Source organism: Artemia sp. Qi Xiang Cuo, chromosome 7, assembly GCF_049724085.1.
Source record: "Artemia sp. Qi Xiang Cuo chromosome 7, ASM4972408v1, whole genome shotgun sequence".
Lineage (NCBI taxonomy): Eukaryota > Metazoa > Arthropoda > Branchiopoda > Anostraca > Artemiidae > Artemia > Artemia sp. Qi Xiang Cuo.
In genome coordinates, this window is record NC_142800.1 from 35,008,033 (window position 1) to 35,021,279 (window position 13,247).

Consider the following 13,247-nt stretch of genomic DNA (forward strand, 5'->3'; position numbering starts at 1 on the left):
ATTTCCAATAAATTCTTATGTGAGAAAAGTTTTTTTCACTGTCTTTATGATGAAAAATAAAGTGGTAGTTTGATGGACTTTCATTGTGATAGGGTATTTTCTTAATTTCCTGTTTCAATGAAGGATAGAAGGGAATCAAAGTGTATTCAAAAGAACAGCGGTGAAATGAAGAAATAGAATCTCTTGAAAAGGAGATAGAAATATATAAACAATTGACGACAACCCCGAGTAAAAGTTGACAGGGATCCTATTTAATGAGAATATAGTTGAGCACAAAACTGACACTTAGTAAACTGTTATCATCAATTAAATTTGATGAATCAAAAGAAAAGCGTAGTAAATACTGTCTCTGGGTTAAATAATGGGTTAAACAAAGAAAATCAATTTATTAAACCGTAAATACATGTTTTTGTTTTATGCTAAAAGAACATTACCGGGTAGAATTTAACTTAACCAAAGATTATTTTAAAGAACTGAAGGAAGCATCTTTTATAGCGAATACATGGCGAATTATCTTTCTAAGGTAAGACTTCGGAACTGAAATATTCTCTTTCACTGTTTTAATAATGAATTATGGTATCCGTTAAAACATGATTTGCCACTAGTCTTGGCAGTTTTGATAACTAAATGTTTATAGAGGCTATCCTATCGCGTATAATAAACAAAAATTCCTTAAGGACAAGGAAAAATAAGGGGGTTGCCCCTCCTCAATGCCTCGCTCTTCATGCTAAAGTTTGACTTTTTGTTTCAATTATTTAAGAATGACTCCTGAAACACAAAGAATGTTTAATTAAAATAATAAGTTTTTGAAAAGTTCTAAAACAAACTTTACGGTAAAGAGCGAAGTATTGAGGAGGAGGCAACCCCTCTTTTATACCTTATTATTTCTGTTCGTTTTAAATTGTAATGTTGTTCCTTACTTTCAGTTGAAAAAACTGGTTTTTTTATTTAATATCGGATCGTTTTTAAATAATACCGGGAAATCCGGCCCCACATCCATGGAAGCTCTGTTCTCCCACAAAAAATCCTTCATGGAAAGATTTTCCTACGTACCTTTCCCCTCTAGACCCCCCCCCACCTCCAAGAAAAACCTCTGCATACTTCCCATAACTAATAGTATATGTAAACATTGGGCAAAGTTCATAACTTGCCCTCCCCCCGAGGACTGTGGGGTGTCAAGTCATCCTAAAAGATATAGTTATTACATTTTTTTAATATGTTGAACAAAATGACTGGAAATTTTGATCGAGCGACTTTGGGGGGGAAAAGAGATATAGAAATTCAGTTTTTGAATCGAGGAAAGTCTGACAAAGACCAATAAAACGAGGTGGGCACTACGCATTATTTTGTTTCAACTCATCAAACGAAAAACAAAGACCCTGAACACGGAACTGAACCAAAGAGAAACTACCACGTCATTTGGATACTCCATCTGAATCTGAAATATACTTACTAGCAGCTTAAACATGGGGGTTTAATGAAAATTTATTAGACTGACCTATAGAATTACTTACCTATTCATAAAGTGAAATTCATATGTTTGAATTTGCATATTACTTTTAAAATGTCCTGGATTGGAATCGTCATTTCCTACCTCTGCTACATAAAATCCCGCTAGTTAATAATCATGTTAGCCATTATATTCACAAATATGTCGTTGAAACGGTGAAACCATATTCTCTTGTTATTTAAACAGTTGAAACGAGAGTCAAGCTCCATCTCTCAATGCAATTTAAATCCATATCGAAACAAAAATCCTGGATTGTAAAGTAAATTCCTCTGCAATATAAATAATTCAAATATAAGGAGGCTCAATGTATATTCCTTTAATAATATTAAATTACTTGGCTCGCTCATGATTTCCAACCAATATTAATTTGGCCGTAATTGTTGCAAAATTATAGTTTTGTGTCACAAAATGACAGAAAACGCCAATTTGTTGTTCCAAAATCTCTTTGGCTACCTAACAAGGGCGCTAGAACTTACAATTTCCGTTTACATGAGCCTTCTCCTGATTTTCTAGAAGTATTGTTTCGGTACAGTAACACCTGTGGAAAAAACGAATAAACACAAATCCATTGTGTTTCGTCTCGAAAACAAAATGCAAATTTTTTCTTCTCGAAAACAAAATGCAAATTTTGACATTTTCAACAAGGCAAAACACAAATCTTCAATTTACATTAGAGCTAGAAGATTCAGGGAAGCTTCATTTCTTAGATGTTTTAATTCTAAAAAAAATCTCCTAATCTTGAATATTCTATCCACAAAAAAAAACAATCACAATGATCGTTATCCGTTTCTACCAAAAATGAACTAAAGGTTAAGCGTTTTTTCAATTCTAGAAAGGATAAAACTGACCCTATACTGGGCAGTGGTATTTGCAGAGTCCTTTGTTCTTGTGGGATGTTTTACAATAGCAGGACCCATCAATAGCTGGGGGAACAACTGCATGACCACAAGATTTCGATTGATAAATCTCCGAGATGTGAAAATAAAAATGATAATTTTGATTCTGCCCCGGCCCTCCACGTTTTTGAAAATCCAAGCCATTTAGTTCTTTTTGATGAGGCAGCGTTAATATCCACATCAAATGCCTTACCACAATCTTTTTGGGAGGCAGTTGGAATTAAAAAATACATAAATAGATCCCTTGCTTTAAAATAGAGATACTGGAGATATTCTTATAAACCCGATTTACAATAACTTAATATTAAAATTGAAATAACATTTTTCCTCAGTTTAGATCAAAATTATCTGGCCGCACTTTTAATAAAAATCGGGTCAGTAGGCAAGCTAAGTCAGTCGCTAGGCATAGAATTCTTGCCCAACCTAATTGGTGAATGGTTTTTCATTTATTATGACTTGTTTTTTTGTTTGTTTGCTTCAGTGTCTCATCCAGAGTTGCCAACCCTAGCGGCTAATCACTGTTTCTAGTTGTTTTTTTATATTGCCTAAACAAAAAATCACTAAATAAGCACCTAAATCACTAGATTATTGAAGAAAATCACTAAATCAACCATAAAATCAGTAAAATTGTGTGATTTTTTTTCATCGGGTGGCAGCCCTGGTCTCATCTGCTCTGTCTGAGTTTACTTCAAAAGGTTAGTTTTTTCTTCTCTCTCTTTTTTTAGCACCGAAGACGGCTTGGTGAATGTTCTTGCCGAAAAATCTATTTTTCCCTTTTCGCTTCTTTTCTATCCACTGGCTGGTATTTCCCTCTTGTTCTTTGGTTATTTGATTATATTATTGTTTGTTTGCTTATCATCTATTATATTATTTTATGCTACACAGAAAAAGATTGTCAACAATAATTATCCATATTACAAGTTTTTCTTGCATGGGCTACATACTTTTAAGGAACGAATGCGCTATCATGCGGCATTACTTCTTCTACAACTGGTTTTGTTCAACATGTAGTTTTTTATACCTTTAATTCGATTTGCTATCTCGTAATTTTCGACCAATAGCAACTCGGTTCTCTTGGTGGAAAAATTTGGCGTAATCTTTTTAGTCAAGTAAAAAGGGCACTAGAACTTTCAATTTTGTTTCGAATGAGCCGTCTTCTAGGACTATCAACTCGATAAGATTACCCCTGAATAAAATTAAAAAAAAAACACACATCCTTGATGTTTCTTCTTGGAAAAAATGCAAAATTCCATATTATTATAGATACGAGCTTGAAACCTCTACAGTAGGGTTAGTAGTAATCAAGGTTATACTTCTAGCAGACTATGTTCCTTCCTGTATTATTTGCGGCCTTTACGTTCCCTGACACCTTTCCATGGCAGATTACCAGACCGATTATTGCTATTGTTGTCAATTGAATATGGAATTATACAAAACCTACCAGACAAGTTTCCGGGCCAACCAGACAAGTTTCCGGGCCAACCAGACATGTTTCTGGGCCAAGCAGACAAGTTTCTGGGCCAACCAGACAAGTTTCTGGGGCAATCAGACAGGTTTCTGGGCTAATAGGTGTATGGAAATACTGTGGGTCCACCATATACGGCAACCTAAATGGAATTTGAGGGTCGATAAAGCGAAATTATGTCACTATTCTAGACTATAGAAGCTCTACACCTTTTCAAAGAGAATATTTAAGCTATGGAATCCGGTTAATAATATGTAGCTTAAAGGTATCTGACATCTCGCCCCAGTATCGCATACGCTATTATAGATATCAAAATGATATCTCATTTGCATTAAGCTAACTCAATTTGTGACCGACAACGGGTCGAAAAATGACATGTAATCACTGCTAAGCCTTTTGTTATTGCTAGGGGATTACCCAATTCACTTCTTGGTGTTAACTGACAGAGTTCCAAATACGAACATTTTGAAAAGCAGACAGGTTTTTTTTTTGTTTAGCATCTGCAAAAAAGGGGTAATTAGTGATTGGTTATTTTTTTAACATGAAATCTCTGAATAAAATATTTGTGGAGGGATGGGATGATGGGAGAAGGATTTCTTAGAGTACTTATAGTGCTGTACTATGGGTCGACTTGCTAGCAAAAAAAAAACCGTATGGTTGACTTGAACTAAATCAAAACACACTATGTGCAAGCAGATTTTCAAAATGTATGAAGGTGGAGAAAAAAAAAGAATTAAACTGATTAGCGGTTAAGGTAAACCCGAACGATTCTTGATTTTTTGTCGTGTTACTTAGGTAATAATGGAACATTTAGTATTTTTTTTTCTAATGTAAGTGTTTTCTTAAGAAAATGGCCCATCTTTAACAAATATAGCCTTAGCTAGTTAAAACTGTGCATAAATTCTTGATTTTTTTTCGTGTTACTTAGGTAATAATGGAACATTTAGTATTTTTTTTATAATGTAAGTGTTTTATTAAGAAAATGGCCCATCTTTAACAAATATAGCCTTAGCTAGTTAAAACTGCGCATAAATTCTTGATTTTTTGTCGTGTTACATAGTTAATAATGTAAAATTTATTTTTTTTTCTAAATTAATTGTTTTATTAAGAAAATGGCTCATCTTTAACAAATGTAGCAGTAGCTAGTCAAAACTGAGCATAAATTCTTGATTTTTTTTCTTTTTAAGTAGGTAATAAAGGAAAATTTAGTATTTTTTCTAAAGTAAGTGTTTTTTCTAAACAAAATGGCCCATCTTTAACAAATATAGCCTTAGATAGTTGAAACTACTAATAAATTGTTTATTTTTTGTGTTGTTACTTATGTAATAATAGAAAATTTAATATTTTTTCTAATGTAAGTGTTTTCTTTAGAAAATGGACCATCTTTAACAAATATAGCCTTAGCTAGTTAAAACTGCGCATAAGTTCTTGATTTTTTTCGTCGTGTTACTTAGGTAATAATGGAACATATAGTATTTTTTTCTAATGTAAGTGTTTTCTGAAGAAAATGGCCCATCTTTAACAAATATAGCATTAGCTAGTTAAAACTGCGCATAAATTCTTGATTTTTTGTCATGTTACTTAGGTAATAAAGGAACATTTAGTTTTTTTTCTAATTTAATTGTTTTCTCAACTAAATTATCTATCTTTAACAAATATATCCTTAGCTATTCAAAACTGCGCCTAAATTCCTGAATTTTTTGTCGTGTTACTTAGGTAATAAAGGAAAATTTAGTATTTTTTCTAATTTAAGTGTTTTTTCTAAAGAAAATGACTCATCTTTAACAAATTTATCCTTAGATAGTTAAAACTGTGAATAAATTCTGTATTTTTTGTCTTTTTAATTAGGTAACAATGGAAAATTTAGTATTTTTTCTAATGTAAGTGTTTTCTTATCAAAATGACCCATCTGTAAAAAATGTAGCCTTAACTAGTCAAAACTGCGAATAAGTTCTTGTTTTTTTTGTCGTTTTACTTAGGTAATAATGGAACATTTAGTATTTTCTGTAATGTAAGTGTTTTCTTAAGAAAATGGCAAATCTTTAACAAACATAGACTTAGCTAGTTAAAACTGTGCATGAATTCTTGATTTTTTGTCGTGTTACTTAGGTAATAAAGGAACATTTAGTATTTTTTTTTCTAATGTAAGTGTTTTCTTAAGAAAATGGCCCATCTTTAACATATATAACCTTAGCTAATTAAAACTTCGCATAAATTCTTGATTTTTTTGTCATGTTACTTAGTTAATAATTGAACATTTAGTATTTTTTCTAATTTATGTTTTTTATTAAGTAAATGGCCCATCTCTAAAAAATATATCCTTAGCTAGTTAAAACTGCTCATAAGTTATTTTTTTTTCTGTCATTTTACTTAGGTAATAAAGGAACATTTAGTATTTTTTTCTAATGTAAGTGTTTTCTTAAGAAAATGGCCCATCTTTAACAAATATAGCCTTAGCTAGTTAAAACTGCGTATAAATTCTTGATTTTTTGGTAAGTGTTTTCTTAAGAAAATGGCTCGTCTTTAACAAATATAGCCTTAGCTATTTTTTCTAATGTAAGTGTTTTCTTAAGAAAATGGCCCATCTTTAACAAATATAGCCTTAGTTAGTTAAAACTGCGCATAAATTCTTGATTTTTTGTCGTGTTACTTAGGTAATAATGGAACATTTAATATTTTTTCTAATGTAAGTGTTTTTCTTAAGAAATTCCAACTGGAGGTTTTATGACACCTCCCCACAATGAATTCAGATAGTTTTAGGATTCATCTCACTAGCCATAACTCCATTCAACCTTGAGCGAAGGTATAAAAGTTTGATGAAGTATTTCTCTACTTAACAACTACATTAATAGCCTCCAAGATGATAGGACTGTATGACAAAGAATTTATCGGATTAAAAAAATCATCTTGTGGTGTTATATTTGAATGTGCTTTTTTATTATTGTCTATGGATCTCGAAGAAATTGACTGTTATCATTGGATAGTGAACTATAATCTGTTTGAGTATGATAAAAGCTTGTGGAGTACTACATTAAGTTATATAAACACAGACTGGGATTCTATGATATAGTGATTACACCACTTAATAATACTGGTCAGGAACTGAGAAATGTTCAGGAGGAAATCAGTGAAATTTGCAGCTTTTTCGGGGTTGAAGCACTCTGCGTAAAGGGTAATGTACCCACAGATAAAGTTTTAATTCAAAAGTGTGACCCTAGGATTCCAATTTTCAATCTAGAAGAGTTTATGTGTCCTAAATTTGAAGGGGGTTATCACCGTCCTGAAGACGTGGTTAGGTTCTTCGCGCACTGGAAACCTAAGGATATGCTTGATCGGGATAAATCTATAAGACATTATAAAAAAAAACTATTCTATATCATGGGATCATCGTTTCTGGATGTTTAAGTGTGAACTCTAAGTACTATTTTTATGTAAATATGTGGTGTTGTTTTTTTTTATCAAAAAAAATATGTTAATACGTTTAAGCAATAAATATCTTTAAGGTTAACCCGTCTTTATTCTTTAGAATAGTTTTATTCATTTCATTAAATTATGAAGAAATTTTAAGTAAGTAACAATAGCTTTCTTGAATTTGCTTCCTGGACACAATACAGATATTTAATTCAAGAAATCATAATAAAATCGCAAGTAAGTAATAAAGTCTTTATTGTTTTCACCTATTGGATACACAATACTGAAATTTCATTCAAGAAATTATGAAAGAATTGTAAATAGGTAACACACTCATTCTTGAAGTCACCTCTTGTATGCACAATGCAGAAATTTCATTTAAGAAATTATCAAAAATTGTAAGTAATCAGCAAATTCTTTATTGAATTCGCCTCCTGGATAAATAAAAAAAGACATTTCATTCAAGAAATTAGGACAAAATTCTAAGTAAGCAACTAAATCTTTCTTGAAGTTACCTCATGGATACACAATGCAGAAATTCCATTTAAGAAATTATCAAAAATTGTAAGTTAGTAGCAAATTCTTTCAAAAATATGTTAATACGTTTAAGCAATAAATATCTTTAAGCTTAACCCATCTTTATTCTTTAGAATAGTTTTATGCATTTCATTAAATTATGAAGAAATTGTAAGTAAGTAGCAATAGCTTTCTTGAATAGGTAACACACTCATTCTTGAAGTCACCTCTTGTATGCACAATGCAGAAATTTCATTTAAGAAATTATCAAAAATTGTAAGTAAGTAGCAAATTCTTTCTTGAATTCGCCTCCTGGATAAATAAAAAAAGACATTTCATTCAAGAAATTATGAAAAAATTCTAAGTAAGCAACAAACTCTTTCTTGAAGTTACCTCATGGATAGACAATGCAGAAATTTCATTTAAAAAATTATCAAAAATTTTAAGTAATTAGCAAATTCTTTCAAAAATATGTTAATACGTTTAAGCAATAAATATCTTTAAGCTTAACCCGTCTTTATTCTTTAAAATAGTTTTAATCATTTCATTAAATTATGAAGAAATTGTAAGTAAGTAACAATGGCTTTATTGAATTCGCTTCTTGGACACAATACATATATTTAATTAAAGAAATAATAAAAAAATAACAATTAAGTAATGAAGTCTTTATTGTTTTAAACTATTGGATGCACAATGCTGAAATTTCATTCAAGAAATTATGAAGGACTTGTAAATAGGTAACAAGCTCATTCTTGAAGTCACCTCTTTTATACACAAAGCAGAAATTTCAATTAAGAAATTATCAAAAATTGTAAGAAAGTAGCAAATTCTTTCTTGAATTCGCCTCCTGGATAAACAATAAAGACATTTCATTCACTAAATTATGACAAAACTCTATGTAAGCAACAAACTCTATCTTGAAACTACCTCATGGATACACAATGCAGAAATTTCATTTAAGAAATTATCAAAAATTGTAAGTAAGTAGCAAATTCTTTCTTGAATTCGCCTCTTGGGTAAATAAAAAAGACATTTCATTCAAGAAATTATGACAAAATTCTAAGTAAGTAACAAACTCTTTCTTGAAGTTACCTCATGGATACACAATACAGAAATTTCATTTAAGAAATTATGAAAAAATTGTAAGCAAGTAACAAACTCTTTCATGAAGTCACCTCGTGGATACAAAATGCAGAAATTTCATTAAAGAAATTATGAAAAAATTGTAAGTAAGTAGCAAATTCTTTCTTGAATTCACCTGCTGGATAAACAAAAATGACATTTTGTTCAAGAAATTATGACAAAATTCCAAGTAAGTAACAAACTCTTTATTGTTTTCATGACTTAGATACACGGTGTAGAAATTTAATTCAAGAAATTATGAAAAAATTCTCAGTAAGTAGCAGTTTCTTTCTCGAAGTCAACTTTTGGATACAAGATACGAAAATTTCACTTAAGAAATTATGAAAAAATTGTAAGCAAGTAACAAACTCTTTCCTGAAGTCACCTCTTGGATATACAATGCAGAAATTTCATTTAAGAAACTATGAAAAAATTGTAAGTAAGTAACAAATTCTTTCTTGAAGTCACCTCTTTGATACACAATACGTAAATTTTATTTAATAAATTATGAAAAAATTGTAAGTAATTAGTAAATTATTTATTTAATTCAACTGCTTGATAAACAAAAAGACATTTCTTTCAAAAAATTATAACAAAATTCTAACTAAGTAACAAACTCTTTACTGTTTTTACGACTTAGATACACGATGTAGAAATTTAATTCAAGAAATTATGAAAAAATTCTCAGTATGTAACAATTTCTTTGTTGAAGTCAACTCTTGGATACACAATACGGAAATTTCATTCAAGAAATTATGAAAATATTTGTAAGTAAGTAACAGTTCTTGAAGTCACCTCTTGGATACACAATGCAGAAATTTCATTAAAGAAATTATGAAAAAATTGTAAGTAAGTAGCAAATTCTTTCTTGAATTCACCTGCTGGATAAACAAAAAAGACATTTCGTTCAAGAAATTTTGACAAAATTCCAAGTAAGTAACAAAATATTTATTGTTTTCATGACTTACATACACGATGTAGAAATTTAATTCAAGAAATTATGAAAAAATTCTCAGTAAGTAACAATTTCTTTCTCGAAGTCAACTCTTGGATACACAATACGGAAGTTTCATTTAAGAAATTATGAAAAAATTGTAATCAATTAACAAACTCTTTCCTTACGTAACATATTTTATACATAATTCAGAAACTTAATTTAATAAAATATAAAAAAATTGTAAGTAACTAAATAGTTATTGCTTTAGGTCACCTCTTGGATAAACAACATAGAAATTTCATTAAAGTAATTATGAAAAAATTGTAAGTAAGTAGCAAATTCTTTCTTGAGTTCACTAGCTTGATAAACGTTAATATATTTCGCTCAATAAATTATGACAAAATTCTAGGTAAATAACAAACTCTTAACTGTTTAAATGACTTAGATACACTATGAAGAAATGTAATTCAATAAATTATGAAGAAATTCTTAGTAAGTAACAATTTCTTATTTGAAGTCAACTCTTGGATACACAATCCGGAAATTTCATTCAAGAAATTATGAAAATATTTGTAAGTAAGTAACATTTCATGAAGTAAAGTATCGAATGAGCAACGCTGTACCTTCATTTAGGAAATTTGAAAAAATCGCAAGCAATAAACGAATTGTTTCTTTAATTCAACTATTGAATAAACAAAAAAGACATTTGATTCAAAAACCCTTAGAAAAATTCTCATTCAATAACGAACTCATGATTGTTTTCAGGACTTATGTACACGATGTAGAATGACTTACATACACAATGTAGAAATTTAATTCAAGAAATTATGAAAAAATTCTCAGTAAGTAACAATTTCTTTCTCGAAGTCAACTCTTGGATACACAATACTAAAATTTCATTTAAGAAATTATGAAAAAATTGTAAGCAAGTAAAAAACTCTCTCCTGAAGGCACCTCTTGGATACACAATGCAGAAACTTCATTTAAGAAACTATGAAAAAATTGTAAGTAAGTAACAAATTCTTACTTGAAGTCACCTCTTGGATACATAATACAGAAATTTTATAAAAGAAATTATGAAAAAAATGTAAGTAAGTAGCAAATTCTTTCTTGAATTCACCTGCTGGATAAACAAAAAGACATTTCGTTCAAGAAATTATGACAAAATTCTAAGTAACAAACTCTTTATTGTTTTCACGACTTAGATATACGATGTAGAAATTTAATTCAAGAAATTATGAAAAAATTCTCAGTAAGTAACAATTTCTTTCTTGAATTCAACTCTTTGATACATAATACGGAAATTTCATTCAAGAAACTATGAAAATATTTGTAAGTAAGTAACAAACTCTTTATTGATTTCACCTTTTGGATATACAGTACAGATACTTCATTCAAGAAATTATGAAAAAAATTGCAAGTAAGTAACTTTTTTTTCTCTTTATCACAAACAATTTTCACTTAGCTACACGATGTTGAAATTTAATTCAAGAAATTATGAAAAAAATTCTCAGTAAGTAACAATTTCTTTCTTGAAGTCAACTCTTGGATACACAATACGGAAATTTCATTCAAGAAATTATGAAAATATTTGTAAGTAAGTAACAAGCTTTTTATTTATTTCACCTCTTGGATATACAGTACAGATACTTCATTCAAGAAACGTGATTAAACACGTTTTGAAACTACATGCTATTTGATTGCCTTTCCTTGGCACCTTTCCAAACGAGCGGGGATTCCTCACTGGTTCCTACACATTGCAAAAAAGTGAGCAGTACGAAAACTCCACGTTTTCAACCAGACTGGTTTTTAAACAACACCCATTTCTTAGGGACCAATCAGAGACAGCGGAGGTTGCTCAATATACAATAACTTGATTGGTGATTGGTTACACACCGCGACGGCGCATACATAGTGAGAGAGACATGTAAAGTCGACATAGCTTTATTTCATTTTTTTTAAGGTTAATTTAGACGAGGTCACGTGTGCGCCCGGAACCGCGTCTAAATTAACCTTAAAAAAAAGAAATAAATCGATGTCGACTTTGCATGTCTCTCTCACGATGTAATCGCTGTCGCGGTGTGTAACCAATCACCAATCAAGCTAATGTATATTGAGCAACCTCCGCTGTCTCTGATTGGTCCCTAAAAAATGGGTGTTGTCTAAAAAACCAGTCTGGTTGAAAACGTGGAGTTTTCGTACTGCTCACTTTTTTGCAATGAGTAGGAACAAGTGGGGAATCCCCGTTCGTTCGGAAAGATGCCAAGGAAAGGCAAGCAAATAGCATGTAGTTTCAAAACGTGTTTAATCACGTTTCTTGAATGAAGTAACTGTACTGTATATTCAAGAGGTGAAATCAATAAAGAGCTTGTTACTTACTTACAAATACTTTCATAATTTCTTGAATGAAATTTCCGTATTGTGTATCTAGGAGTTGACTTCAAGAAAGGAATTGTTACTTACTGAGAATTTTTTTCATAATTTCTTGAATTAAATTTCTAAATCGTGGAGCTAAGTGAAAATTGTTTGCGATAAAGAGAAAAAAAGTGACTTACTTGCAATTTTTTTCATAATTTCTTGAATGAAGTATCTGTACTGTATATCCAAGAGGTGAAATCAATAAAGAGTTTGTTACTTACTTACAAATATTTTCATAATTTCTTGAATGAAATTTCCGTATTGTGTATCCAATAGTTGACTTCAAGAAAGAAATTGTTACTTATTGAGAATTTTTTCATAATTTCTTGAATTAAATTTCTACATCGTATATCTATGTCGTGAAAACAATTAAGAGTTTGTTACTTACTTAGAATTTTGTCATAATTTCTTGAAGGAAATGTCTTTTTGTTTATCCAGCAGGTGAACTCAAGAAAGAATTTGCTACTTACTTACAATTTTTTCATAATTTCTTTAATGAAATGTCTTTTTTTATTTATCCAGGAGGCAAATTCAAGAAAGAATTTGCTACTTACTTAAAATTTTTTATAATTTCTTAAATGAAATTTCTGAATTGTGTATACAAGAGGTGACTTCAAGAATGAGTGTGTTACCTATTTACAATTACTTCATAATTTCTTGAATGAAATTTCTGCATTTTGTATCCAATAGGTGAAAACAATACAGAGTTTATTACTTACTTGCGATTTTTTTATTATTTATTGAATGAAATATATGTATTGTGTGCAGGAAGAGAATTAAAGAAAGATACTGCTTCTTAATTAAAATTTCCTACTAATTTAGTGAAACTCTGAGAATTGCTCTAAAGAATAAAGATGGGTTGAAGTGCCAGATATTTACGGCTTAAACATTTTAACATTTTTGTTTTTTGAGAAAAAAAAACACCACATATTTACATAAAAATAGTACTTAGAGTTCACACTTAAACATCCA